Raw genomic sequence first — 27,573 nt, 5'->3', positions numbered from 1 at the left:
GAAGGAGAGAAGGGAGGTGAGGTAGGAGGGGGCGAGGTGATGGAGAGCCTTGAAGTCCAGGGTGAGGAGTTTCTGCCTGATGCGCAGATTGATTGGTAGCCACTGGAGATTTTTGAGGAGGGGAGTAATGTGCCCAGAGCGTTTCTGGTCAAAGATAATCCGGGCAGCAGCATGAAGTATGGATTGAAGTGGTGAGAGACACGAGGATGTGAGATCAGAGAGAAGGCTAGTGCAGTAGTCCAGACGGGATAGGATGAGAGCTTGAATGAGCAGGGTAGCAGTATGGATGGAGAGGAAAGGGCAGATCTTGGCAATGTTGTGGAGCTGAGACCGGCAGGTTTTGGTGACAGCTTGGATGTGAGGGGTGAATGAGAGAGTGGAGTCGAGGATGACAGCAAGGTTGCGGGCTTGTGAGATGGGAAGGATGGTATTGCCGTCAACAGAGATGGGAAAGTCATGGAGAGGGCAAGGTTTGGGAGGGAAGACAAGGAGTTCAGTCTTCGACATGTTGAGCTTTAGGTGGCGGGCAGACATCCATATCCATACGGATATGACTTCTAGACTGTGAGCCTGTTGTTAGGTAGGGACCATCTCTATATGTTGCCGACTTGTACTTCCCAAGCGCTTAGTAAAGTGCTCGGCACACAGTAAGTGCTCAATAAATACGATTGAGTGAATGAATGAATGAATGAATGAATGAATGAATATGGGGCAGGTGGTCACAAGGGTTCAAAGAAAGCAAAGACTCAGGAATGATGGGCTTCTGGGACAGGGAGGATGGGGTTGAAAACTGGGTCTGCCAGATACAGTAAAGCTAGAAAGGCAAAGTGGTTTAAAGAAGGAAGGCAAGAAGGTCGGTTTGGGACATACTGAGTTTGAGAAGTTGATGGTACATCCACAATAATATAAAAGCTCCGTCAGCAAGAGGCAGAGATCACAGACACTGCAGTCTCCCGGACTTCATATTCGTCTCTGATGGGTAAAAACGATCACCAAGTCCCCACGGCTTGGGACTTGGGGTTCATGGCAACCATTGCTCTGTCACCATTACAGATGCATTGAAGACATTCCGATAGATAATTGTCCAAGGCAACCATCACTGTCATGGACTTGTGCACTTTGGGCTTCCCATAGCTGATCATCCAAGGCAACGACCATCCCATTATCATCATGGGGTTACATTGAGGATATCCCTAAGGCTGTTCATGAATAAAACTGTCCCATTACCCCCATGGACTAGTGTGGGGGGCGGGTGAGGCGGGGGCGCTTCTCACGGCTGATCATTCAGGGAAACTGTCACACCATTACCACCATGGAGTTGAGAAGGGGCTGTTGAGAATAAGAATTTCTTATTCTCTCATGCTCCATTGCTGTGCTCAGCCCCAGATTGAGAGAATTGCATTGTCCCCATTATTCCCAACTCCCAGTGGAAATAGGCAGGGCAGGCCGGGGCAGAGGAAATTTATTGTTACAGTCAGGACATTGGGATACAAACTCTCTGCCCCAAACAATAGCATTAATGGAGAAGATGTGATGGCAAAAGCTTGTGAGGCCTAGGAGTAAGAGCATGGGGCTGGGGTTCAGAGGACCTCGGTTCTAATCCCAGCTATGCTACTTTCCTGCTGTGTGACCTTGGGTAAGTCATCTAACTTCTCTAGGCCTCTGTTTCCTCATCTGTAAAATGGGGTTCCATACCTTTCTCCCCCCAGTTTATATTCTTAGCTCCATATGGAATATGACCTGTTTCCTTTCCTGATTACATTGTATCTACCCGAGTCCTTAGTACAGTGCTCAATGCATACTAACCACTTTAATAAATACCAAAATTGTTATTACTACAAGATAACCAGGAAAAGCGTAGTTTCTGTCCCAGGCGCAGCTCAAGTCCAGTATGGAAGGAGAACTGCTAGCTGATCCCTTTCTCATCATACATGGCTGGCCAGTTACAGATTGAAAAGACCTTGCCTCACTCATTCTCCATTGCTAATGGAATTAAACAGGGAAGCATAGTGGGCCCGGGGCTGTTTTTTTTAGAAGTTATTATTGTATTTGTCAAGTGCTCAGTATGTGTCATTCACTTATCTAAGCACTGGGGTAGGTACAAGTTAATTAGGTTGGACACATTCCCTGTTCTGCATGGTACTCACAGTCTAAGTGGGAGGGAGAACAGGAGAACCGAGGCCCAGGGAAGTGAAGTCGCTTGTCCGTAGTCACACAGCAAGTAATCGTCAGAACTGAAAGTAGAAGCCCTGTCCTCCAACTGCCAGACCTGTGCTCTTTCCACTGGATCGTTCTGTTTCTCATTTATTCTGTTCAATTTATTCTAGATGGCCTTGTTGGAAGATGCAGAAACACTCTTGAAAACTCTTTCAACTCAACAGACTTTGAGCCTCATCTGGAGTCTAGAAACAGCCGCTTGAGATTTATTACATATAGATGACTGCACCCTAGAGGTGTCCGCCCACCCCACCTCACCCCACCCCGCCGCACGAAAGCACAGTATAAAACACTTTGCCCAAAATCAGCCAGGCGTTTTGACTAATGTTAGGGCTAAAAAAAAACCAAAATGATATACCAGCCTGCCCCAGAAAAGCCATACTCACAACTGAAAATGTATTTTGTCAACAAGGAGCTAAACACAGTCACAAAATTCTGTTACCTAAGTGGTCCACTGACAAACAACGTAATGATAGACAAAATAATACAAAACTAAAGCAAGAAGGGCAGATTGTCAAATAGAACGTGATGCCAGTGTCGTAACAGGCATCTGACCAAACTAATGGTCAACAGAGCTACAATGCTGGCCAACGTTCTCTGTGTGCTGTGAGACCTGGACTGCATGACTGCCAGCACATCCTTAAGCTGTCCATCAGCGTCATGGGCCTTATGTGGTGTCAAATGGCTAGATAAGATCATGAAAGATGAATCTCTAGTCACCTAGCATGGAAGAAATGCTTAGCTTTATACAGATATGTTGGGTGGGATGTATGAGGAAAATGAGCAGCAGCAGTATACTCAAACAGCTACCTTGTGGAGAGGTGTAATTGGGAAATCAAAAGCAGGGAAGACGCAGGAAACATTTTAAGGAGACAGGAAAAACAAAGCCTTAGACAACTGTGTATTCCAGCTGAGATCTTGGTATCAGTTGCTGATGATAGACAGCATACCTTTATTGAGAAAGAAGTCAGTTGCTCACTCAGAGCACAGGTTTCAGAGGAAATGAGTCACATAAAGTAAAAGAGAAAACAACTCTAAACATCAAATATGACAACACAAGTAGTAGCCTGTGTACACAATGTGGGCAGGACTATGTGTCTCTAATTGGCCTTGAGGTCACACTCACAGCCATGGGTGAATTTCACTGTCAATGCATCTTCTTTGAATATGAAGAACATCTCTCTCTCTGTGTGTCTCTGTCTCTGTCTCGCTCTCTCTGTCTCTCTGTCTCTCTGTCTCTCGCCCCCCCCCCCCCACTTTCCACTCCAATCCGTGTCTCCTAATCTTTGGGGCCTGCCTGTCATTGGCACAGAATTTGAACAGCAGGTAGGTGGTTAGTTGTGTAGCACAACGCAAAAAGCTTTCAAAGGTTTCCTATTTACAGGACCTATTTATGGCTAAAGTAACCACAGCACAGTATGCTGGAGTTGTGATACCATCATGTGGCTTCCTTGTTAACCGTTGCCATCTTCACCATGTTGGGTAATGAGGTAACTTGAGAAGTAGCATGGCTTAGTGGAAAGAGTCCTGGCCTGAGAATCAGAAGATCCTGGGTTCTAATCCCAACTTTGCTACTTGTCTGCTGAGTGACCTTGGGCATGTCACTTAACTTCTCTGTACCTCACTTATTTCATATGTGAAATGGGGATTAAGATTGTGAGCTCCGTGTGGGACATGGACTAAGTCCAACCAGATTAGCTTGTATCTATCCCAGCAATTAGTATAGTGCCTGGTACATAGTAAGTAAGCACATAAATGCTATAAAAAAGAACAGGGTGAGGTGTAAATCAGATATAAAGACATAGACAATCAAAAAGAAAAAAATATTATCAGCACCTCACCTCTTAAATTATATATTTGTTAAGCAATTGCTGTGTCCCTAATACTGTACTAAGCACTATGGTAGATATAGTATAAGCAGGTCAGACAGATTCCCACATGGGAGTCACTGTATAATGGAGAGACAACAGTTATTTCATCTCCATTTGACAGAAAAGTTGAGTGACTTGCCCACATTCAGGGGATGTCACTGAGACATCAAGTATGATATTACCTCAGGTAATTAGGCCTCCCTCCCTTCCCAGACATTTTAATCAATTATTGGTATTTAATGAGCACTTACTGTGTGCAGAGCACTTAACTCAGCATTTTTGAGGGCACAATAAGGTAAGTAGATACAATCCCTGCCCTCAGGGAACCTAGAATTATTTTTTTACAGATTTTCTGGATTTGTTCTCCTGAGATTTCTGACCATTGTTTATTTCTAATTAATTTGAAGACACCCAGAATTTGGCTTTGGCGCTTATATTTCAGGAAATGGGCATTCTAGCCTCTCCTCTGAGGCTTAAAGAAATGTCTGCTTCTGAGTTGCAGCTTCCCCTCCTCCTCCCTGGCTTCCTCCTCCTCCTCCTGGGGCCTGCCTCACCTCACACGCAGAGAACAGAAATATTAAGAGGACAGCACCAGATTTATAGAAATCTGCAGATCAGCTGTGTTTCACTCCCTTTTACAGATTGTACAGGAATCTTAGTTGAGATAACTGAATCTGGATCTTGGGTAAGATCTCTGACTCAGGATGTGGGGGGAGAACGCTGATTCTAGGTCTGAGGTGAGTTCTCTGTTATTTAAATTAAATGAAGGGTTAGAAGCTGAGGGAGTTGGGAAGGAGGGTGTCCTGGGGGCTCAGCAGGAGATACCTCTTGGATTAGTCCCACAGGACACTACTGCATATGGCCTGGGAGATGCTGAAGGTCACTAACAGTCACTGACTTGTGTTTCCATCTCCGTTGAGCATTAATCACCCCTCCTGCATCACAGGATTATCACATGGTCACATATCATCCAGTCTTCTAAAAATTAGGGCTCTGGTTGGCTAAGTAATGGAATTATAATTATTCTTACTTTATTGGTTATCTTCTCACAATGGCAGCTCATAATAATAACAGTAACAAAATTAAGAAAATGAAACTCAAAACAACAGCAATACTAGAAAACAGTACAAACATAATTGACTATAATAATGAACAATACAGGGCCTGGCACATAGTAAGTGCTTACCACATACCACAATTATTATTATTATTATTATTATTATTATTATTATTATTATTATTATTATTATTATAGTGTACTCACCCAAGCTGTTAGTATGGTGCTCTGCACAAAGAAAGTACTCAATAAATATCATTTATGACGATGATCCCGATCCCCTATAGGGCTCAAGAAATGGTATTTTACTCAGTTTTATGGATCAGGAAGCTGAGATGCAGAGAAGTTAATTGACTTGTCCAAGATCAAACAGGCAGATCTCCTGACTCTCAGCTTGATGCACTTTCCACAAGGCCAACCTGCCTCCCACCCTGCCTTCAACATGGCCTTTGTGTTAAAATTCTCCTTGAACATTACAAACTGCACTCCCTATCTTGATCTGCATGGTGCACGGCCATCAAAAAAGGAGTAGTTGTCTTTGAGGAAATGTTTCGTATGGAAAGAGGGACAAGGAGGCAAAAGAGAAAACAACGTGAAGTGCTAGAATCATTAAGCACAACAATACAAGACCAAGCCATTTTGTGAGTCCAATGCGTCCAGTTATGTGGAACCCCCCCCCCCCCCCAGCCCATTGATTTCTTCAACCACACAGAGGTCCAGAGGTCCTGGGATTGAGAAATGGAAGAGAAATGGAAGATTGCTCTCTTGAGGGTGGTCATCTGCAGCATTTATTTGGGAGTCCCAGTCAGAAACCTCAAAATCAACTCCCTAACTCCCAGGTACTTATACAGTGCTCTGCACTCAGCAAGCACTCAATAAATATGAATTAACTCCCAGTCCCCAAACCCGATTAACAATAATTGCAGTATTTGCTAAGCACTTGCTGTTAGGTAAACGCTGGTGTAGATGTCATCATATACATCCCCTGTCCTGTATGGGGCTCACTGTCTAAGGGGGAAGGAGAATAGATATCTAAAACCCATTTTAAAGATGAGGTAACTGAGGCACAAAGGAGCTAAATAACGTATGCAGGGTCATACGCTAGGCAAGTGACAGAGCCAAGATTAAAACTTAGATCTCTTGACTCCCAAATCTTTCTATTAGGCTATGCTGCGTCTTGGGGCATTGACATTCCCATTGGGAAAGAATTTGTTTTATCTTACCCATCTCTGTCCCCTTGATATCTGGATGTCTGCGAGGGCAGCTCATGAGCAGTCAGTCTCCGGCTGGACAAGGCAGAGGCAGAATTGATCATTTACTTTTCTCATCGGTCTGCTCTCTCAGGGAACGATTAGCGTTTGGGTGAATGAGTGAATTTCTGAGCATTAATCTGCTTTGACATTCTAACTAGGACATCTCTGAAAATGCCCACCTCCCCTTCCTGACTCCCCCAACCTGGGATTCGATTAGCCCAGAGTTCCCCTAATTATCTGCTACTAATTTTCCTTGCAGTGACACCGTTATTAGAAAGGGCAACATCATGGTTGATTCCTGCAGTGTCCAGCTGCTGTGCACAACCCACCCCTGCCAGAAGCCAAGCCTGGGCTCCAAAACGTGTTTGACACTCTCACCCTCAGCGTTGCACATGGTCACAGATGCACCTGGACCAATCCACTGTATTTATTAAGCACTTACTATGTGCAGAGCACTGTACTAAGCACTTGGGAGAGTAAAATTCCGCAGAATTAGCAGGCATGTTCCCTGCCCATAATAAGTTTACATTCTACGGGGGAGACAGACATTAATATAAACAAATAAGTCATTAGCAATACATAATTCGGAGATATGCACATAAGTGCTATGGGATTGGGGGTGAGTACAATATCAAGTGCCCAGAGGTCACAGGTTGAAGCACCTAGACTCATGAAACATCTCAAGAAGCTAGCTGTGCCTTCTGTTTTGTGATGATGCAGAGATGTCACCTTCTTCCCTCAGACCTTATTTATTTGGAGGGGTTTTTTAATACCATGTGCCAGGCACTATACTAAGCACTGGGGTAGATTCATGAAAATCAGTTTGGACACAATCCCTGTTCCCCATGGGGCTCCCACCTTTCAACCACCTTTTACAGATTCATTCATTCATTCAATCATATTTATTGAGCACTTACTGCGAGGTAACTAACGAAAAGAAGTAATTTACCTAAGGTCATATAGCAGACAAGCAGAGGAATCAGGATTAGAACCCAGGTTCTCAGGCTCCCAGGCTCATACTCTTTCCATTAGGCCACAATGCATCTCTATCATCATCACTAATAATAATAATAATAATAATAATAATAATAATAATAATAATAATAATAATGGTATGTGCTAAGCACTCACCATGTGGCAGGCACTGCACTGAGCACTGGGGTGGACACAAGCAAACTGGGTTGAACACAGTCCATGTCCCACGAGGGGCTCACAGTCTCAATCCTCATTTTACAGATGAGGCAGCTGAAGCACAGAGAAGTGAAGTGACTTGCCCAAGATCATACAGCAGACAAGTAGCAGAGCTGGAATTAGAACCCCTGACCTTTTGACTCCCAGTCCTGTGCTCTATCCACTACGCTATAATTATTACTATTGTTATTATAGTATTATTGTCACTGCCAACACTTAGTCCTTGTATTAAAAAACAAATCAAAACAAAAACAAAAACAAAACAAATCTACAGTTAGGAAAGTTACCTATATGAATACCAACGATTCAAACACCAGCTTTCAGGTAAGTCTACCTTTGGCCAAGATCTCTTCTTTTACTCCACTGCTTTTCTACTGTAGCTTCTGCTCCTTCCTTTGAGGCTCTGAACCTTCTAGAATGTTGCCGAGCCACTACCACCCCCCATTTCCATCCACACCTCTCTGCCCAGTGAGGTAATAATAATAATTGTGGTATTTGTTAAGTGCTTACTATGTGCCAGGTACTCTACTAAGCGCTGGGGTGGTTACAAGCAAGTCAGGTTAGACACACTTCACACCCCACAAGGGGCTCACAGTCTTAATTCCCATTTTACAGATGAGGTAACTAAGGGAGAGAAGTTAAGTGACTTGCCCAAGGTCACACAGCTAGTAGACAAGTGACAGAGCTATGATTAGAACCCAAGACCATCTGACTCCCAGGCCCTTGCCCTTTCCACTGCACCATGGGCCCAAGAAGCACTGCCCCTTTAAGGCCCTAGAGGCTGCTGGACCCTTCCCTGCCCTATATAAGGCTCCTGACTAGGCGTGCTCCAGTTTGCAAGTGGAAAGGAAAGGAAAGGAGTGTGGACTTCCTGGGGCTTTGGTGAGTAGGCAACTCTGGCTGCTTCAGCTATCTACACTCTCCATTTTTTTTGGGTGGGTCCGGAACTGGGGTTACTGGGATTGTTGATGCCTAATGTCTTGGTAATGATGAGAAAGAGGGGAGAATCAGTTTTGGGCTGGTTGGGTGGAGAGGGAGTTGTAGGAGGTGTTGTTTCCAGGGTTTCAGAAATGACTTAGTTGAATATGTTGTTGAACTGTGGGTGTTGGGGCAGGTGGGGGGATGAAGGTTGAGGGGACAGGGGACAGGTATTGGAGTGCTTGATACTGATGAGTTGTGACCCTGATAATGATGTGTGTGTATATACTGTGCATTGCCCGGTTGAGTGGCACTAGGGAAAGTGGGAAGTGATTGGGGTGGTGATGATTGTGTTGGGTGTTCTGATTATGTTCCTGATATTGTTGCTGGTTTGAGATTGGAGGGTAGGTTTGAGGGAGGTTGGGTTGGAGACTGAGAGCTGCCTTTTCTTGTTCAGGCTGAGGATGGAGAGCCTATGCAGGTAGGGAGGGGTTGGAAGAAGACTTTAGAAGTAGATGTCTTTGGCCTTGGGGAAAGCTGGACTTGGTTTGGGGGTGACTGCTGGACCTGAAGCTAAGTGTCCTGGAGGGCTCGGACGGATAACTCCTTACTAATGATTTATGGAACATCTTCTAGACTGTAAACCCGGTATAGGTAGGGATTGTCTCTATTGGTGAATTGTACATTCCAAGCACTTAGTACAGTGCTCTGCACACAGTAAGTGCTCAATAAATATGATTGAATGAATGAATGTGGGTTGTACCTGAGGTGGTACATGCTCACTGTCTGTCCATCTCTGTGTGTCTCCTGCTTTCTCTAGTTCAAGAGCCAGGACAGTGTCTGCTCCATCTCCTCCGACCCCCTCACCCCCCGCCCCCGGAGGGTCAGTGCAGTGCTTAATGCCCAGTGCTAAGGAGACACTCACCTATGCTAACTTGTGATCCTGCAACATCTCATGAGGATGGGGCCATCGTGCCTTTGATTGGAGAGGTACAAGCTGAAGCAGCAGTTATAGGGCCGCGGTGGCATGAGATCATCTTTTCTCAGGCCTGCCATTACTGTGTCACCTGCTGTATCTTCCATTCCACGCAGAGAGGGAGTCTGAAATGTCTCCAAAGGAACCAACCCCACTCCCACTAGGAAATCTGCCTCAACATCATGTAGGCAGTTGAAGGAATGAGTTGACTTATTGATCAAGTAGCCTGTTATGTACATTGCAACTACAGGGGAGTGAAAATGCCAGATTTGTTTACAGATAATAATAATAATAATAATGGCATTTGTTAAGCGCTTACTGTGTATGATGCACTGTTATAAGCCCTGGGAGGGTCCCACATGGGTCTCACAGTCTTAATCCCCATTTCGCAGATGAGGTAACTGAGGCTCAGAGAAGTTAAGTGACTTGCTCAAGGTCACACAGCAGACATGTGGCGGGGGCAGGTTTAGAACGCATGACCCCTGACTCCCAAGCCCGTGCTCTTTCCACTGTACCACTCTACTTCTCTATGCCTGTCAGAGATGGAGATTACCCCAGAACATCACAAATCAACTGATTCTAATATTTTATGTAGTCTGCTAGTGGCCTGCGGTAAGGAAAATTCCTAAACCAAATGGGCCAAGGTTTGCTTACAGTTGTACTAATGTTAGCCACTTGTACTTGTTAATGTTAAATAGGTTATGAGAAGCAGCATGGCCTAGTGGATAAAGCACGGTCCTGGGAGTCAGAGGGACTTGGGTTCTAATCCCAGATCTGCCACAACTCTGCTGTGTGACCTTGGGTAAATCACTTCACTTCTCTGTGCCTCATGTACCTCAACTGTAACATGAGGTTCACGTTTGTGAGCCTTATTTGGGACAGGGACTGTGTCCAATCTGATTTTCTTGTATCTACTCCAATACTTAGTACAGTGCCTGGCACATAGTAAGCCCTTAAAAAGTGCCATAAGAAATGCCCACTCTCAGGGTGAACACTGGGTACTTTGATTTTGGTGTGGTTAGAACAAAGTAGAGCCCTAGTAAATACTTGTGATGATAATAGTGATGATAATAATTTTTAAAATCATATTCTATAAAGGAATAATTGTAGTTTTTCTTATAATTATTGTTATTAGTACTAATAATGATATTGGTGTTGTTTATTAAGTGCTTACTAGGTTTCAAAAAGTGTACTAAGAACTGGGATAGGTAAAAGAAAATTAGGCCATACACAGTCCCTCTCTCACATTCTAGGGAAGGGAGGGAAAACAGATATCTAATACCCATTACAGAGACGATGAAGTTGAGGCAGAGAGAAGTTAAATGATTTACCCAGGAATATTCAGGAGAGAATTGGCTGCTACCTTCTACCTTCACAACATTGCTTCTACCTTCATAACACTGTTACAATCTCACCTGGACTACTGCATCTGACTCCTTGCTAACTCCCTGTGTCCTGCCTCTCCCCACTCCAGTCCTTACTTCAGTGTGGGTCAGCAATGAAATAGCTGAAATTGAGCAACAGTGAGTAGGTTGGCATTACAGAAGCCAGGTCTGAGGGCTGGGTTGTACTAGGAAATTAAGGAGGTAAGATAGGAGGGTGCAAGTTGATTCTGTGCTTTAAAGCTGTTGGTAAAGAGATTCTGTTTGATGCCCAGGCAGCTGAGTAACCACTGGAGTTTTTTGAATGGGAACATATGGACAGAACAGTTCTACCAAAAAATGATCCAGGTAGCATGAACTAGAGACTGGAGTGAGTAGAGACAGAAGGCAGAGAATTCATCAAGGAGTTTGATGCAGTATTCAAGGCAGGATAGGATAAGTGTTGGATAGCAGCTTGGAGAGGAAAGAGTGGACTTTAGCGATGGTTTGAAGGTTGAACTGACAAAATTTGGTGACGGATTGAATATGCGGGTTGAGCGAGAGAGATTGGTTAAGAATAACACAAAAGTTACATGCTTATGAAATGCCACGTTATGGGGCTGTCTACAGTGATAAGAAAGTCGGGGGAGGACAGGACTTACGTGGAAATATGAGGAATTCTGGTTTGAATGTGGTAAGTTGAAAATAGAGATGTTAAGAGATGTGATTTTAGTAGTTAATAGAACTGTCCCACTCAGTAGCCATGACTCAAGGGATACACACCAGGACCATGGCTTACATCAGATCTTTATTAAAGTGATCTACTGGCCCCACGTCCTGGGTGCCCATGCCAAGATAATTTTCTAGCGGCACATCTTTGCAAAAGAGGCTGTGCTTTACCCCAAACTTCTCCTCTTAGTTGCCAGTCCACCAGAGGATAACCAATCCTTCTTTTCTCTTGAAGACAGTCTTTGGAAGCAGGAAAGTCCTCTTCAAGTTATGTGAACAGTCCTGGTTCCTCTGCCCTTTGGTGATAACATACTGGAACTCTTTTGTTAAGGGAAACGTGCTGATGTTGGTATGTGTAAAACTTCTCCTTGAGCAGTTCCTCAGATCAACAGATTTTCCACCCTAGAGTAATGCAGGCTCAGTGCGGTCATCTTGCTGCTACTATACTGCAGCTGACATATCCGGGCACCCATTGGCTCACTGGTCCACTGGTTGCAAGAAGGTCTTTGAAGATGGAGAGGAAGAATGTGGGTAAGGGGTCAATGGACAGAAAAATGAGATTGCGCCACAGTGGGTAGGCTGGTGTAAAAGGAGCAAAGTGCACAGGCTGAGTTGTGGTGTGTGAGGAACGAGAATGGTAAGTAAGGAGAGAGCTAAGTAAGTGGTATTTATTTTTTAAAAAATAATCTAGTCAGCAGAATGAAGCATGGCCTGGAGAAGGGAAAGGCTGGAGATAGGGAGGTCAGCAAGGAGATCAGTGTATTAGTTGAGATAGGATATGCTTGAACCAGTATAATGGGGTGGAAGCGCTGGATTGCTGAGATATTTTGAAGATAGAAACAACAGGATTTGGTGACTCAGTGAATATGAGGGTTGAAGGCCAGATTAAATAAGGCCAAAGTTGCAGACTTGTGAGTCAGGGAGGATGGTAGTTTTGGAAAAGTCCAGGGGTAAGGAGGATCTGGGAAGAAAGATGAGGAATTCTATTTTGGACATTTTGAGTCTGAAGTGACCTCAGAACATCCAGGTGTAGCTTTCTCAAAGGCAAGAGGAAATGTCAGACTGTAAAGGATGGGAGAGTTCAGGGCTAGAGAGGTCAGTCAATTGTATTTATTGAGCACTTACTGTTTACAGAACTTTGTCCTATGTGCTTGGGAGAGTTCAATGCAACAATTGACACGTTCCTTGCCAATAAAGAGCTTACAGTCTAGAGGAGAGGTTGATTTAGGAGTCATTCACAGAGAGATGGTACTTAAATACATGGGAGCATATAAACCCCCCTAGGGAGTGGGTGTAAATAGAGACTAGCAAAGACCCAAAACTGTGGTTTGAAGGTGGGAGGCAGAGGAGGAGCCAGTAAAAGAAATTCAGAAGGAGCAGCAAGTAGAGATAGGAAGAGAACCAGATGAGGCCACTGTTTTCCTCACTTTCCATGGGAGAGCAAGATCTCCTAATCAGTTGTCTTTCACTGGAATTTCTATCTGTCCTCAAAGAACAAGGAGTGGCTGGGTCCTGTTAGAGGCTGTTCTAAGCGTCTGCTTCTCATTGCCTGGAATTTTCCATCACTGAGGTCAGAGGGAAGGTAGAGGTCTCTCACTTTCTCCAGGATCCACTGAGCCTTGGAGACGCGGGGGTCCTTGCGGATCAACACCAGAGGGCAGAAGGAAGGGTAGCAAGCCCCCAGAAAAGTGGTAGCATCATTCACTCTAAAGACATCCCAAGCCCCCAAATGTATAGAAAGGTTATTTCTACAGTTGATGGAGTAGACGACAATGAAGCAGGTGACCAGGAGCAGGGTGGTGTGGGTGGCTCTGGTATCTGGGGAGTTTCTGGGGGAGAGGCTGGTGCTGTGGGTGTGCTGGACTTGCTTCTGGTGTCGATAGAGCACGATCACAATGTATGCACTTGCCCAGCTCATGAGGAGCACAAAGAAGACATCTCGGAAAGTCACAGCACTTACAAAGGAAGTATCATTCAAAATATTATTCCGGAACACATTTGAACAATATTTTATTTCGTGGCTATTAACTACGATGGCGACATTTTGGTATTAGTACATGATGTACATGAAGAAGTGCAGGGCCCAGAAGAAGATGAAAGAGAGGAGAATGCATCTGACGGTGTTGGGTTTGAGCTGAGCTAAGCAGGAGTTGATGGGACTGATTACGATGGCCTGAAACATGCTCATGAGAGAGGTGGACAGACCCCGGGACACCCGGCAGAGAGAGAAGACCAACTTGCACCTCATGTCATTCTGGGCGTTCTTGACCTCAAAGACCAATATCATTCCTGGGACACCCTGTCAGGAGGGTCACCGTATTGGCCATCGACAGGTGACTGAGGATCAGGTCAGTGGGCCTCTTACAACAGGAGTGAGAAATGAAAGCTCTGACATACACTATGAGCAAGATGGAGTTCCCCAGGAACCCAATGCCAGTCTGAGAGAGAGAGAAAATGACAAAGACCAGGTCACTCAGAAGTATTTTTGTGATTTCTTCAGAGCCTCAGAAAAAATCTTGGACAGCTCTTCACTGTTCTCTCCTCAAATGGTCTCATCTGAGATTCATAAGGCACTGATCAAGCTTTCTCCACCCATGACTCTGGATCATTTTCCAGGTTGAGAGTCAACCGGATGAATCTTTCAGGAGAGCCACTCTTGGGACTGGTGTGGTGATGGTGGAGCACTGGAGTCTACAGCTCCAGAAAAACATGTCCACACTGGTTAGCCTCCTCAATTGGCCCCTGGGCCACCTGGAACATTCCACTCCTACGAAGGACCAGAAAGGATATTATGATTATTTTTGAGTTATGTCAAGCTGCTGTGGGTAGTTTGGTACCTAGCCATCAATTCCGACCCTCCCAATGATCATCTCAGTAACTTTACAACCCTTTGACTCTTCAGGCTTTCACACTCCCCCACAGCATTTGGGTACATATCAATTTACACACTCTACTAATTAAGAGTTCCTTCCTTCACTCTGCAAATTATTTTATGTCTGTCTCTCCCATTCTATTATAAGCTCCTTGAGGAAAGGGTCACATCTGATGCTTCTGTTGAATTCTCCTAAATGCTTAGTAAAATACCCCGCACATAGTAGGCACTCAGCCAATATTATTAATAGATTGATTCAAACCCAAATGGTTCACAAGGTTTTTAGAGTAGACAGGCTGGTACATTTCAAAAGGTTGCAATGTCGTTTCTGTCTCCTCCTCTAGACGGTAAACTCATTGTGGGTAGGGAATGTGTTTAGCAACTCTGTTGTGTTTTACTTTCCCAAGTGCTTAACATTGTGCTCTACCCACAGTAAGTGCTAAATGAATACTACTGACTGTTGTAAACTCTAAATGAATACCAGATCTTTACATAGGTCAAATTATATAATCAAATGTATTTCTTCTATATATGTGTCTTCTGAGTTTTTGCAGATCCTAATGGAAGAATTTAGTAATAATAACATTTGTGAAATTTAAGTGCTTACTATATGCCAAGCACTCTATTAAGTTCTGGAGTAGAGAAAAGATCACCAGGTTCCACATGGAGTTCACAGTCTAAGTAGGATAGAAGACAAGTATTGAATCACCATTTTGCAGATAAGGAAACGAAAGCATAGAGAAGTTGTATTTTGTCCAATGTCACACAGCATGTAAATGGCAGAGCCAGGATTAATGATAATAACAATAATGGTATTTGTTAAGCACTTACTATGTGTGAATCACTGTTCTAACCGCTGGGGGGTACAAGGTGATTAGTTTGTCCCACGTGGGGCTCACAGTCTTCATCCCGATTTTACAGCGGAGGTCACTGAGGCACAGAGAAGTGAACTGACTTGCCCAGAGTCACACAGCTGACAAGTGGCAGAGCTGGATTAGGACCTACGACCCCTGACTATTAGAACCTAGGTCCTCTGATTTCCAGGCCCATGCTCATCCATAAGGTCATGCTGCTTCTCACCCCAGTGTGTGCTTTGTATATGCCATTTTTTCTAAATATTGGCTGATTTAGAATAGTATAAAAATGTAAATTCATATTTATTGATTTGAGGAGCATCATTGGAAGAACTTAATATCGGAGTAGACAGAAATTGAATAAGGAGTGCAAAGTGGAGATGGAATGTATTTTAATGTGCCTGTGAAATATTTTGATATTTGTCTCCCCTACTAGATTTTAAGCTGCTTGAGGGTAAGGATGTTGTCTACCAACTCTATTGTACTTTCCCAAGCACTGAGAACAGTGCTGTGCATACGGTAAGCACCTACTCTTTAATGAAACGGAATAGAATGTAATGTGATATTAATTTAACTTAGTGGGACTTTGTTGGCAGTTGGCAGTATTAGATCAAAATATCTTGCAGGTTATTAAATATATGATAGTTCCAAATAGCATTGGATATGGTTCTTTATGATGTGGTAATGCACATTCCACATGGCAAAAGAGATAAACGAAAGATGGTAATAAAATATGTGTTTAGTTGTGTTGATAAGGATATCATCAGAAAGAGTTTGACAGGATGAAGTGTTAACTGAATGAAATGTCATCAAAATAACAACAATTATGAAAGTATCCATTAAGCACTTACTATGAGCTAAAGTGCTGTGTAAGCTCTGGAGAGATACAAGAAAATCAGGCTGGACAGAGTCCCTCTGTCCCATGAAACTAGCAGCCGAAGGGGGAAGGAAAAACAGGCACTGACACTAAGATATGCTAATAGTAATACAGAAACCAAATTCTCAGTGGACATTTCAAAACAAGGAATAAGGCAGAAGTGTGGCTTAGCATGAACATCTAGATCCATGATGATGATGAAATTGTGCTGATATTGATAAAACTTTAGCATTTATCTAAATCAATCACTGATATTTATTGAGCACTTACCATGTGCAGAGCACTGTACTAATATTTGGTAAAGTACAATTCAACAGAATTGGTGAAGGTGATCTCTTCCCACAAGGACTTTCGATTTTACAGTGTAAAGGGCATTACTGACTTTAAAACGAATTATGGATAGGGGAAGTTGTAGATAGAGTATAAGAATGTTGAGGTATAGTGGGGCAGGGGTGAGTATTAAAGTACTTAAGGGACACACAGTCAAGCACACAGTCAATGCAGAGAGTGGGTACATAGAAGAAATGAGGGTTTAGTTGGAAGGCCTCTTGGAGGGGTTGTGATTTTAGGAGGTTTTTGAAGATGGGGATAGTAGTGGTCTGTAATACATGAAGTGGGGAGGGAGCTCCAGGCTTGAGGAAGGACATGGGCAAGTGGTCACCAGTGAGACAGACAAAATTGAGCTACAGAGAGTAGATTGTCATTAGAGGAGTGGAGTGTGATTATAATGGGCTGTATATGAAAAGAGTGTCCTATTGTTTCATAGGGAACCTGTTTTTTAATGGTCTTTGTTAAGCACTTACAATGTGCAAAGCACTGTTCTAAGCGCTGGGGATACAAGGTGATCAGGTTGTCCCAAGTGGGGATCACAGTCTTAATCCCCATTTAACAGCTGAGGTAACTGAGGCACAGAGAAATTAAGTGGCTTGCCCAAGGTCACACAGCTGACAGGTGGCAGAGCAAGGATTCAAACCCATGACCTCTGACTCCCAAGCCCGTGCTCTTTCCACTGAGCCACGCTGGTTCCCTGCAGAAAGTTATCACGCGCTCCTGGTAACAATTTTGAAGAAAAATTCTTAGTAGAGAAAGTATTATTTCAACTACTGTGCTTTAGTAGAAATTTGTGTTTTGGGCAAGGATACTATTAATTATTTAATTGTTAGTTATTCATTCATTCAATCGTATTTATTGAACACTTACTGTGTGCAGAGCACTGTACTAAGCGCTTGGGAAGTACAAGTTGGCAACATATAGAGACAGTCCCTACCCAACAGTGGGCTCACAGTCTAGAAGAAACCCGAAAAGGGAAGATAGCAGAGGAAGGTTTCAATCCTTCGACCTCTGGGTTATGGGCCCAGCATGCTTCCGCTGCGCCACTCTGTTACACAGAAATAAGAGTATTCAGTGCCAGGTGTTCACTGGCATTCATTGGAGAAGCAGCGTGGATTAGTGGAAAGAGCACGGGCTTTGGAGTCAGAGTTCATGGGTTCAAATCCCGGCTCTGCCAATTGTCAGCTGTGTGACTTTGCACAAGTCACTTCACTTCTCTGGGCCTCAGTTACCTCATCTGTAAAATTGGGATTAAGACTGTGAGCCCCCCGTGGGACAACCTGATCACCTTGTAATCTCCCCAGCACTTAGAATGGTGCTTTGCACATAGTAAGGGCTTTATAAACGCCATTATTATTATTATTATTATTTAATTGGCAGTGGCAGTTGCCTTTGATTCTGAATTTCATGTTCTACATGCTAATGTAACAATAATAATAATGTTGGTATTCAGTGCTTACTATGTGCCAGGCACTGTTCTAAGCGCTGGGGTAGATGCAAGGGAATCAGATTGTCCCACATGAGGCTCACAGTCTTCATCTCCATTTTACAGATGAGGTCACTGAGGCCCAAAGAAGTTAAGTGACTTGCCCAAGGTCACAGAGCTGGCAAGTGGCAGAGCCGAGATTAGAACCCATGACATCTGACTCCACACTGTATGCTTAAAACATTGTTGCAGACAATCACAACAAAAAAATGAAAGCATGAAATTTAGTTAGGATAAGGACAAAGATAATTTTGTTCTTTTATTAGAGTTGCAATCTTATGTTAAATATAATAAATGGCAGACATTTCCATAATAACAGGATAGTGTTGTATACACCCTAGATTACATATTCCTTGAGGAAGGTATTTACCTTTTCTGTGCCTTATAGTTTCCTCATTGATGAAAAGAGTCTAATCTATCTCATTCAACACACATATTCAATTTATCACTAAATCCTGTCAGTCCAACCTTCACAACATCACTAAAACCTGTCCTTTCCTCTCCATCCAAATTGCTACCATGTTAATCCAAGCACTTATCCTATCCCTCCTTTATTACCATATCAGCCACTTTGTTGACCTCCCTGCTTCCTGTCTCTCCCCTGCTGCCCGGATCATTTTTCTACAAAAATGCTCAATGCATGTTTCCCCGTCCCTCAAGAACCTCCAGTTGTTGCCCATCCACCTATGCAACCAAGAGAAACCACATAGTATGGGCTTTAAAGCACTCAATCACCTTGTCCCCTCCTACCTCACCTTGTTGCTCTCCTACCACAACCCAGCCTATATGCTTCACTCCTCTAATGCCAACCTACTAAGCCTACCTCAGTCTCATCTATCTCATCACCAACTTCTCACCTACCTCTTGCTTATGGCTTGGAATGCCCTCCCACTTCACATTTTACAGACAGTTAGTTTCCCCACCTTCAGAGCCTTATTGGAGGGCCATCTCCTCCAAAAGGCCTTCCCTGATTAAGCCCTCATTTCCTCTTCTCCTACTCCCTTCAGCATTGCCCTGATTTGGTCCCTTTATTTCCCTGACATCCCACCACCACCCTCAAGTACGTATCTATAATTTATTTATATCAACCCCCATCTCTGCCTCTAGACTGAAAGCTCGCTGTGGGCAGGGAGTATATTTATGAACTCCGTTATAGTGTACTCTCCAAGCACTTAGTAAAATGCTCTGGTCACAGTAAACATTCAATGACTATTATTAATTGTTTGAGTATAAAATACCTGTTCTCCCCACCTTAGACTGTGAGCTCCATTGACATGGAACATGTCTGATTTGATTATCTTGTATCTATCGCTGCCTTAACATAGGATGTGGCACTTGGTGGTCAATAAACACCATCGTTATTGTGTCCTCTCCATCAATCAATGGTATTCATTCATCTACCACTCAACATAGAGTGGTAGTAACTGCTTCTCTAGGAAGAGAGGGTACACCAGAGGCAGCATGGGGCGTGGCTTATCATTACCTGGCAACTAGGCTTGGACGTTATATTATGATCCCAAATATTATAGGAATCATAATAATGTGTTCACTCTGTGTCAAATATTTGGATAAATATTATGCAATCAAATCAGTAAGACCATGTCCCACAGAGGAGTCACCTTCAGAGGGCAAAATAGAACAGGTATTAAATCACCATTTTACAAATGAAGAAACTGAGGCATACAGACATTAAGCAACTTGCTGAAGCCCACAAGGCAAGCAAGCAGAGGAGCTGGGGTTAGAACCCAGGTCTCCTGACACCCAGTCTTTCCGTCATACCGTCCTTTTTCTCAATCCAACAACCACTCCACTGATTCATGTAAGCCAGACTACCTTTATTCCCACCTTCAGAGCCTTATTAAGGTCACATTCATTCATTCATTCAATCGTATTTATTGAGTGCTTACTGTGTGCAGAGTGCAGTATCCAAATACTGTGTACAGTATGAAGAGCTTGGAAAGTACAATTTGGCAAAAGATAGAGACAGTCCCTATCCAACAACGGGCTCACAGTCTAGAGGATCTCCTCCAAGAAGCCTTCCCCAACTAAGGCTTCTTTTCCCCGACTCCCTCTCCCTTCTGTGTTACCTACGCACTTAGATCTGCACCCATGGAGCACTTGATAGACTGTAAGCTCATTATGGGCAGGGAACATGAATGCTAATTCTGTTGTACTCTCTCGAGCATTTAGTACAGTGCTCTACACATAGTAAGAGCTCAATAAATAAACCCAACACCACTTATGTACATATCCATAACCTATTTATAATAATATGTCTCCCCCTCTATACTGTAAGTTCCTTCGGGGCAGGGACTGTGTCTACCAACTTTGTTGTATTGTACTTGCCCAATCAGTACAGTTCTCTGCATAGGAAGTGATCAATCAATAACCCTAATTGATTGATAGATTGACTGCAGAATACTGAAGTATGAGCTTAGGGGAGAACAGTAGAGTTAGTAGAAATGAGCTCTTGCCCTCGAGAAATTTACAGTCTAGTAGGGAGACAGATGTTAATATAACTTACAGATAAGTCAGTCAGTCAATCATATTTATTGAGTGCTTACTGTGTTCAGAGCACTGCACTAAGTGGTTGGGAGAGTCTTGTCTTTTCTTATGCTGTCGAGTCTTTTCTGACCCATAGCGACACCACGGACACATCTCTTCCAGAATGCCCCGCTTTCCATCTGCAATAATTCTGGTAGTGTATCCATAGAGTAATAATATGGGAGTGGTTTACCATTGCCTTCTTCCACAAAGTAAACTTGAGTACCCGCCCTTGACTCTCTCCCATGCCACTGCTGCCCAGCAAGGGCGAGTTTTGACGTTTAGCAGAGTGCCTTCCACTCGTTAGCCACTGGCCAAGTTAGGAATGGAATGGGTATGCTTCTGTTTGACTCTCCCTCTCATAGCAGAGACTGGTAGATTACTGAAAACTCTCCAGGTGAAATCCTGAGAGGGGTGAATGTGGAATAGACCGTGTCTATGTGATAAAAGGTACTTCAAAGGTTGAGAACATTATCTGAATAATATCTTCCTTCCCTGCCCTGGTAAAAAAGAACCAAGAATCTTGCCAGTAAGTTTTTAAGAAAGGTCACAAAGCAAATAAGTGGTGGAGCTGGGATTAGAACTCCAGTCCTTCTAACTCCCAGGCCCATGCCCTATCTACTAGGCCACACTGCTTCTCATGTTCGCTCTGAAAAGGGAACATATCTACCAACTCTTTTATAATGTACTCTCCCAAGGCATTAGCATAGTGTTCTGCAAACAGTAAGTGCTCAATAAATGCACTTGATTGATTGACACCATCCATCAATGGACCTGAGGGAGAGTGTTCATAAGCAAGTAGAATGTAATGATCTTTGTGATTCTTTCTGAGTGGTGTTGTTCCAGGTAGCGATCATGAACAATGTGGTGGCCCTCCTTGACAGGTTGGCCTTAGAGATGCAATCGCTGCTTCTGAGCCCTTCCTCATTGTAGCCTCGTAGTCCCCACCACCACCAGCAGGGAATGAAGTGCTTCTTGCTGCTTCCTTGTAACTTCTTTTTGTGGCTTTGCCACATTGATTCTCTCAGGATAACATCTTCCGGGGCTAACATCTTCTCTCTTCTACTGATCTTCCAATTCTAGATAGCATGTACAGCATTGTTTGGGCCAGAAATAGAACCCTAAATCAGAAATGATGTCCAAAGCGAGGATCAAGGAAACAAATGTGGCACAAGGTAATCTTTGCACATACACAACGCATAAAATGTTCAGGATATGTTTCTCTGCTCCTCAAGAAACTCCAGTGGTTGCGCATCCAGCTCCATATCAAACAAAAACTCCTCACCATTTCCTTCAATGCACTCAGTCACCTTGCTATCTTCTACCTTGCCTAACAACTCTCTTAGCATAACCCAACGCACACACTTCGCTCCTCTAATGCTAACCTTCTCACTCCACCTAGATCTTATCTATCTCATGGCCGACCCCTCACTCATGTCCTGTCTCTGGTCTGGAATGCCTTCCCTCTTCAAATCTGACACCCAATTATTCTCTCCCCCTTCAAAGCCTTATTGAAGACACGTCTCCTCCAAGAGGCCTTCCCCAACTAAGCCCTCCTTTCTTTTTCTCCCATTATGTTCTGCGACCCCCTGACTTGCTCCCTTTATTTATCCTCCTTCCCAGGCTTATAACATTTATTTACATATCTGTAATTTATTTATTTATATTAATGTCTATCTCCCCCTTTAGACTGTAAACTCTTTGTGGGAAGGGGATGTGTCTGTTTATTGTTACATTGTACTCTCCCAAGCACTTAGTACAGTGCTCTACACACAGTAAGTGCTCAATAAATACAATTGATTGAATGAAGAGATTGGTGACAAAACGTTGGTTTTACCAGTCCTGCCCACACACAGTGACAGAATCTCACTATTGGTTTCATCATCTTTGAACCCGTATGGGTGTACCAGATGAAAAGACAACACTGGCCAACGAATTAGTTGAATCTTTTTCAGTCATACAGCTTTTAATCTGGGGCTTCTAGGCCCCTTTTACCACATTTCCAGCTGGAATGCGATGGCCTCACAGTCTATCAAAAGTATTCTAAGAACAAAACAGTAGTATTAGTAGGAGTAGTAGGAATAAGAGTAGTAGTAATAATAATAGTAGTAGTAATAGCAGTAGCACTTATTGAGTGCTCACTTAGTGTGGTATGCTGTATTAGGTACTTGGGAAGTTCAGAATAAAAAAGTGACACATTTTCTGCCCACAAGGAGTTTACAGTCTAACAGGGGAGACAAAATATTCACAACTACTAATATGAGTTTATGCTTTCAACCTGTCTTTCACAATGACACTTGCCTTGATTCCATTCTGTAAATGGAGATAATGCCCTGTCCTGAAGTCCCTCTTGGTCGTTTCACCCCAGAACCTCTCCCGCTCTCTCATCCTTTTTTAAATAATGGTATTTGTTAAGTGCTTACTATGGACCAGACACTCCACTAAGCACTGGAGTAAGTACAAGCTAATCAAGTTGGACACAGTCCATGTCCCGCATGGGGCTCTCAATCTTAATCCCCATTTAACAGATGAAGTAACTGAGGCACAGAGAAGTTAAGTGACTTGCCCAAGGTCATACAGCAGACACATGGCAGATCCAGGATTAGAACCCAAGTCCTTCTGCTTCCCAAGCCCATACTCTATCCAATAGGCCATGCTGCTTCTCACCAACCTCCTGAGGGCTCCCTTCACCTCTTTGTTCCTCAAAGTATAAATGAGCGGATTGAGGGTTGGTGTTAATAGATTGTAGAAGAGGGTGAGGAACTTTCCCTGGTCCTGAGAGGAACTGGTACCAGATTGCATGTACATGTAGATGATGTTCCCATAGAAGAGGGTCATAACAGTGAGGTGAGACCCACGGGTGTTCAGAGCCTTATGCCTCCCCATGGTTGACTTAATCCTCAACACAGTTTGTGCTATGTAACCGTAGGAGACCAGGATAAGAGAGAGAGGCAGGAGAGTGAAGCAACTGGCCAGCACAAAAACAATATTCTCTATGACGGTGGTGTCCACACAAGACAACCTGATCATGGCTGGCATCTCACAGAGGAAGTGGTCCACATGACATCTCCCACATAGGGGCAAGCTCAAGGTCACGGGCGACATGGCCAGTGAGTTGGCCATTCCGCTGGCCCAAGCCCCAACCACCAGCTGCAGGCAGAGGCGCTGATGCATGGCCACTGCAAGGTCTTGCAGATGGGCGTGAGTGGTCATAGGCCATGACCCCTAGAAGGATGCACTCTGTGCCACCCAGTCCCAAGAACATGAAGAGCTGGTTGGCGCAGCCCAGGTAGCTTATGGATTTCTCTGGGCCCCTCAGATTGAATAACAGCTTGGGGATGGAACTGCTGGTGAAGCAGGTGTCAACGAAGGAGAGGTTGGTGAGAAAAAAAGTACATGGGAGTCCGGATCTGAGGGCCCAGCCGGGACACCAGGACGATGATGGCATTGCTCACCAAGGTCAAGATGTAGAAGATCAGAACTACCACACAAAGAACTAGTTCCAATTTGGGTCGATCGGAGAAGGCCAGTAAAATAAATACCCCAAAAGCGCTTCCATTAGATCTCATTTTGTGGGCACCTTCAGTACATCTTACCTGCAGGGAGGGAAAGGTATCATTAGAGGAATGGCAATCAATCAATTATTGGTATTTAACGAATGGTTACTTTGTACTAAGCATTTGGGAAAATGTAATGGAGTTCTTAGACACAAACTATGACCCCGAAGAGCTTACAGTCTAGTGTGGAAGACAGGCATTTAATTATAGTGATACAGTATAAAGAGAAGTATACAAGTGCTCTGGAGATCGGGGGTAATTCTTTGAGAAACTTATTATCCTACTGCTGGAGTAGATCTTTGGGCAGGAGGTTGTGACGTTTCTCTCTGGAACATTGGCAGGAACAGGGTAAGATAAGACTTGGAAAAACATTAACATTTCCTAGCAAAGATTCTAAGAATAAGAGAATGTTTTTAATCGACTCAGGGAAATGCTAAAATCTCCATAGCCTCCTTCACTGTTAGTACCTCACACTGTCAGGATTTGGTTTTCTAAGCTCATGCTATAGTGGTCCTGTGTGATTTAATTCAGTTTCACCTTCTACCCCTAATGGACATGGAGGTCAAGTTATTTCTTGATATCTAATAATATTAGAAGGCTTGATGGTATTTATACACTTCCTACTGAAGACAGCACACTATATTAATCACTTGGAAAGTATAACAGAACTATAAAAATTTACACGCTAATGGGAACCTTTCGATCTAAGTGCCTAATTCTCCTATATGGTGAAAAAGTGTGATCTATAGAAGGACACAGGTTTGGGAATCAGCGGGCCCAGGTTCGAGTCCTGACCACTTACCTGCTGTTTAGACCTTGGGAAAGTCACTTAATCTATCTATGCCTCAGTTTCCTCATTTGCAAAATCGGGATAAAATACTTGTTCTCCCTCCCACTTTTTTTTTGGTATTTGTTAAGTGCTTACTATGTGCCAGGCACTCTACTGCCTTGTATCTGCTCCAGCGTTTAGAACAGTGCCCGGCACATAGTAAGTACATAATAACTTAAAAAAATAGAAGCTAGTCAAGTTGGACACAGTCCCTGTCTCACTTGGGGCTCACAGTCTTAGCCCCAATTTCACAGGTATGATAGCTGAGATACAGAGAATTTAAATGATTTGTGCAAGGTCACACAGCAGACAATCGACAGAGTAGGATTAGAATGCAGGTACTTCTGACTCCCAGGCCTGTGCTTTATCCACTAGGCTGATCATTCATTCATTGAATCGTATTTATCGAACACTGTACTAAGCGCTTGGGAAGTACAATTCATCAACAGAGACAATCCCTACCCACAGCGGGCTCACAGTCTAGAAGGGAATAATTATGATATTCCTTAAGTGCTTACTATGTGCCTACCACTGTTTTAAGTGCTGGGGTAGCTACAAGGCAATCAGGTTGTCCCATATGGGGCTCACAGTCCTAATCCCCATTTTACAGATGAGGTAACTGAGGCACAGAGAAGTTAAGTGACTTGCCCGAGGTCACACAGCAGATAAGTGGTGGAGTCAGGATTAGAACCCACGTCCTCTGACTCCCAAGCCCTTGCCATTTCCACTAAGCCACGCTGCTTCACTCTGCTTCTCTTGAACTATAAATCCCAAGTAGAACAGGGATTGTGACCAAAATGATTAAATCGTCTCTTCCCCAGGGTTTACTACAGTGCTTGGCAGGTAGTAGGCAACTAACAAATACCCCAATAAATATAATTTGTTCAGCACAGTGTGAATACCGAAAATAACGGGCTGGAAAACATATATACATTCCTGCAACATTCCAGGAGATGGCGCTTATTGTCTTTTTCCATACCCTACCTTACCCACCATGGACCGTTCACGTTAGGGAAGCACCACTGTCTTTCATTCATAACTTCAGAGACATTATTTCAAGAGATGGGTGCTGGATGCTGACAAATAGGTATTTGGATCATTACTAATGAGTACAAGGAATGGCCATTGTTCCACCTAGATGCAGAGAAGCAGCATGGCTTAGTGGAACGAGCCCGGGCTTGGGAGTCAGAGGTTGTGGGTTCTAATCCTCGCTCTGCCACTTATTAGCTGTGTGACTTTGGGCAAGTCACTTCACTTCTCTGTGCCTCAGTTTCCTCATTTGTTAAAATGTAGATTAAGTCTGTGAGCCCCACATAAACCCCAGCGTTTATAACACTGCTTGGCACATAGTAAGCACTTAACAAATGCTATTATTATTATTATTATTATTATTATTATTATCCATCATGGGTTTTTTTCCACCCTCTGCTTTTAGAATCGGAGATCCATCTACCTTTAACATCTCTTCCTTTTCTATTAATATTTTCAGAATAAAAACAACTAATTAAGAGCAACAAACTGATGAAAGGGAGAGCAAGTGAGTCAGGGCTGAAGGTGAGAGAAGTTCAGGTAAGTTGGGGTTGTTAAGTTTAAAGAAGGGAAGGCTGAGGGGCCCGGCCGCCCACCCACCCGCCATCTCAGCGCCCCCACGGACGCCCCCCCTGCTTCCACCCCCCCCACTTAGGAGGCCTTCCGTAAAGTGCCCCTCATCCCCCCCCCTTCCCGGTCCGGTCCTGACTGACTCTCCCCCCTGCCCCCAGGTAAAAAGCCCTTGTTAGCACCATGTTACATTAACGACAACCTCATTCACACCTACTCAGCCCTCCCATGCTAGTTGACTGTTCGCTCCCCTCCCCAGGTATCTCTGCTCCCTGACCCCCCTTAACTGGCCCACCCTACTCCAGCTCTTAATAGTTTGTATCTGCTCTCTGTGGCATCATTGTCTGCCAATTCTATTATTGCCATAGCATATTGATTGCTTAACTACACCCTGTGATGCCATCGCCTACTTTTATCATTGCTACTGTTTTATTGCTTCTGCATCTCAATTGTTAACCCCCCACTGTACTGTCACTCGCCCTGCTGACCTCACCATGAACTTTCAGTTCCCTTGCTCCCAACTGCCATTCCCATTCCTCACCTTCCCCTTCCCCTCTCCCACCCAGCTGTTTCCCTCCCTTTCACCCACCAAGACCACTCCCCCTCACCCCCTACCAAGGACTCCTCTGTACCAGCGCAGGTCCTCCACTTCTCCCTGCCGGCCCCCTCCCTCCCCTTCTCCCCGCCCCCACCCCATCCCAGTTCTCCTTTCCCATCGCCACCCCCCTTCCCACTCTTCCCGCCCAGGCCCCCGCCAACTCATCCCAATCCAAACCCTCTCTGCAGTGCAGGCCTCTTCTTCTCCCACTCCCCCAGACTCACCGGAAAAGGAGGAGGTGTCGGTTTCCTTCTCGCCCCCCCAATGTCGCTTTCGCACTATCCCTCCTCCCCCTTCCCTTTCCTTCCCTTCCTTTGAAGCCCACATTATTCGCCTCTACCACCCCCTCCAGATTCTTGTAGCTGTCATCTACCGCCTTCCCGGCCCCACTTCCAACTTCTTTAACGACTTTGACCTCTTCCTCACCTTCCTTCTCTCCTTCTCCATGCCCACT

The 27,573-nt window shown here is 44.1% G+C and overlaps 1 pseudogene; it reads right to left on the bottom strand.

Annotated features, from left to right (window-relative positions):
• Window positions 1–13,623: 13,623 nt before the first annotated feature.
• Window positions 13,624–24,105, bottom strand: LOC119941580 (annotated as a pseudogene).
• Window positions 24,106–27,573: the final 3,468 nt, after the last annotated feature.

Source organism: Tachyglossus aculeatus, chromosome 2 (genome assembly GCF_015852505.1).
Source record: "Tachyglossus aculeatus isolate mTacAcu1 chromosome 2, mTacAcu1.pri, whole genome shotgun sequence".
NCBI lineage: Eukaryota > Metazoa > Chordata > Mammalia > Monotremata > Tachyglossidae > Tachyglossus > Tachyglossus aculeatus.
This window is presented reverse-complemented; position numbering and strand designations above follow the sequence as displayed.